Genomic DNA, 3,683 nt, shown 5'->3' with positions numbered 1-3,683 from the left:
CTATAGGCATGCGCCACCACGCCCAGCTAATTTTTATATTTTTAGTAGAGTTGGGGTTTCACCATATTGGTCAGGCTGGTTTTGAACTCCTGACCTTGTGATCTCCACCTCAGCCTCCCAAAGTGCTGGGATTACAGGTGTGAGCCACTGCGCTTGGCCAAGGGCCTTCTCTTTAAAAAGCGGAAGATGAAGCCTGTGGAGGCCTCATAATGGTTGGAATGGGAATGCTGAATGTCTTTTTTTTTTTGAGACAGAAGTGCAGTGGCACGATCTAGGCTCACTGCAGCCTCTGCCTCCTGGGTTCAAGCGATTCTCCTGCCTTAGCCTCCCAGATAGCTGGGATGACAGGCGTGCACCACCACCCCTAGCTAATTTTTGTATTTGTAGTAGAGACGGGGTTTTGCCTTGTTGGCCTGGCTGGTCTCGAACTCCTGACCTCAAATGATCCACCTGTGTCGGCCTCCCAAAGTGCTGGGATTATAGGCCTGAGCCATCGCACCTGACCGGAATGCTGAATTTCTGTAGCTGTTCCCAGGTGGGAAAGGAAGCAGTTTAAAGGGCAGGGGTGTGGAGATGGGGTCCCGTAGGGCCTGCCTCTGACTCTAGTACCCTCAGTGTGGCCAGAGGAGCCCTGGGTTGGGAGTCACAAGTCCCAGGACCTAGTCCTGCTTCTGTTCCAGCACCCTGCGGGCCCCTACCCCTGCTGGTTGCTCTTTCGGGATCCTTCTGCTCCAAGGGTCCACATTAAGCTGCTCAAATTCAGAAGATGGAAGAATGCTGAGGGTAGAGGGAGTCCCTGTCTGGGTTGGGTCAGGGACCAAGCAGTGGGCAGGTAAATTACCTGTTAATTACTTCACAGAGACTTTGCTAAGTAGGCCCTCTAGGTCCCAAGCCTGCTCCTGGCCAGCTCACCGCCCCACCCTCTGCCACCCAAGTGAATCTACCATTGCACCCAAGAGATGGAACCTGGAGGCCTAGTCCTAGTGCCTGTCCCTGCTCCAGAGTCCTGCAGCTCCCATCCTAAAGCTCTGTCCTGCAGCCAGGGAAGGATCGAGGAAGCCCAGAGTTCTGTTTGGCCCAGTAGCCACCCCCCGGGTGGGATGGGGCTTTTCCCCTGTGCCTGACCTTGGACAGAACTTCCTCCAGGATCTGGAGGCCAGGGGGCCCCCCACTGGCTCCTCTGTCACTGCCTATTACCCGAAAGGGCCCTGAAGGCCAGCGGGGTGACCGAAGTCCCAGAAACTGGCAGGGATGAAGGGTGAGGAGGGGCTTAGCAGCTACTCCAGACAACAGAAATCAAATTGGCTTAACTGCAGCATACAGTTCAGGAAAGAAACACAAACTTGGAATGCTAAACCACATAGAAATGCATTCGGACAACAGGATGAGAAAGAAGGCATGAAGGAGGATGTGAGGGTGGGAGTCGGGGATGGGGAGGAAGAAGGAAGGAGCAGGGAAGGAGGAGAAGGAGGGGAGATGGGCTAGAAAAGTTGGTCGGGGAAAGTCAAGAAAACCAAATGACAAACCAGGAGACATAGCTTTGTAGCTCATTTGAAGAAAGTGCAAGTTACAAATGAGTAGTCACTAAAATAAAGAAAGAAAAGGGAGGAAGATGAAACCAACCAGGGCAAGATCGAGAGAAAGAGAGAGAAAGAAAACCACATTCAAACCAAGCAAAGTGGCGGGGCTTGTCTGGAGATGGGAGCGAGAGCGCACAGCGGAGCTGGGATACCTACCTTCTCAGTGGTCAGGGACAGGAATGCAATAATAAAAAAGAAAAGAAGGTCTCCGCATTGGGAATGCAGAATGGGGGAAAGACAGTGACCCTAAACTGTGCTCCCCCTCTGAGCCAGGAAATGGGTGGCCGATGTGGCTTTTGTCTCATCCCAGAGATGGGAGGGGGCTCTTGCTCAGTAATTTCTGTTTGCTCTTTTTTTTTTTTTTTTTTTTTTTTTTGTTTTTTTTTATTTTTTTTTTTTTTTTTTTTTTTTTTCTTCTTTTTAAATAATGGGTTCCACTAGCCAAGCTTTCTTTACTCTTCAAACAGCAGAAAACCTCCACAGGGCATGCAGGAAGCAGCTGATGGAAGAGAACCACAGGGTGGGCTACAGAGGGGCTGGCAGCATGGGAGAGAGGCCCGTGCCAGGGGAGAGAGATGGAGAGGAAGAGAGAAAGAGGCAGAAGGCAGACAGACAGACAGACAGACAGACAGACAAAGACAGACAGACAGACAAAGACAGACAGAGATAGAAACGGGAAGAGAGGGACGAAGAGAAACAGAAAGACAGAAGCAAACAGAAGCAGAGAGGCAGGAAGAAAGCGAGGAAAGGTGCCCCCGGACAGAAAGAAGAGACAAGCGCTGTTTAAACAAGGCCAATCGGAGTGGACAGATGGGTGAAGGGAAAACGTGCATTTAAAAGGGAAGGCAACCAACTGCAGATCGGATTTGGAGGAGTGGCCCCGTCTCAGGTCAGTCCACTCCTTTTTCCCTGGCTTCCGCATCATTTTGGCAAAATTCATCCCTTTTGCCTTTTTCTGTTCCTGGATAAGGCAGGTCAGGGCGTGCCTTGGCATCTCTTCCCAGGGGCCACCCTAGGCTAGGCTGCCCATAATGTGGTAACATTTGAACCACAGGGAGAAGTCGGAGAGAGCCCGGGCCATGCTCCTGAGACTGCTCTGCCATCCTCACCAAGGGCGTCACCTTCCAGCATCTCCTGACACTGGGTTTTTTTCTCTATTTTTTTTTTTTTTTTAGATGGAGTCTTGTTCTGTCACCCAGGCTAGAGTGCAGTGGTGCCCTCTCAGCTCACTGCCACCTCTGCTTCCTGGGTTCAAGCGATTCTCCTGCCTCAGCCTCCTGAGTAGCTGGGATTATAGGCATGCACCACCACACCTGGCTAATTTAAATGTTTTTTTGCTTGTTTGTAGAAATGGGGGTCTTGCTGTGTTGCCCAGGCTGGTCTCTAACTCCTGGTCTCAAGTGACCTTCCTGCCTTGACATTCCAAAGTACTGGGATTACTGGCTTGAGTCACTGTGTCCACCCCGTCCCCTGAAACTTCTAGTGCTAGAGACTTCTAATGTGAGCAGGTGGTCCCTGGGCAGAAATGCAATAATAAAAAAGAAAAAAATGCCAAACTCCGTATACTCTTTCTAGGCCTCGGGAAGGTAAGGCTAGCACCAGGCTATGCTGGTGGGGGCTGGAGGGAAGCCAGTGAAGGTACCAGGTGAAACTGGATGGAAGGGGTTGCCCCAGGAGGTCTCCTGCTGTTTCTTCCTCTTCCATCCTACACTGTGTGACCTTGAGTGACTGTCTTCCCTCTCTGTGCCTCCATATTTATTTCTCCACATGTATGAACTGTGAGGGCTTAGGGTTCCCTGAGTCACTGAAGCACAGTCACATAGAGTGAGTTTCTGTAATGTGGGGGCCACCTGCACCCTGGTCTCTTTGTATGGGCAGACCTCCGTCTAAGGACTTGATAGGGCTGGATGCTGATTTCTGGAGGGGTCTGATGGGGAAGGCAGGAGCTGAGACAACCAACATCCCCTCCCAAATCCTCCTTCCACTCAGGGCTCCTAGACTATGCTCCCCATTTGCCACCCTCTCCGCAGCCTGGCTGGGGTCTAGAGGTCAGAGTCAGAGGGCTGGAGTCTATTTTTTCTTTTCTTTTTTTTTTTTTTTTTT

At 51.1% G+C, this 3,683-nt stretch overlaps 1 protein-coding gene across 2 annotated transcripts in view; it reads right to left on the bottom strand.

The window, feature by feature from the left end:
• Nucleotides 1-3,683, bottom strand: part of SRRM3 (serine/arginine repetitive matrix 3) — a 77,655-nt gene that overhangs the window by 12,659 nt on the left and 61,313 nt on the right. The gene's annotated exons all lie outside the window — the stretch shown is intronic.

The sequence above is a fragment of the Cebus imitator genome, unplaced genomic scaffold (genome assembly GCF_001604975.1).
Source record: "Cebus imitator isolate Cc_AM_T3 unplaced genomic scaffold, Cebus_imitator-1.0 Scaffold82, whole genome shotgun sequence".
NCBI classification, from domain to species: Eukaryota; Metazoa; Chordata; class Mammalia; order Primates; family Cebidae; genus Cebus; species Cebus imitator.
The sequence above is the reverse complement of the archived record's forward strand: the minus strand, read 5'-3'. Positions and strand labels throughout refer to the sequence as shown.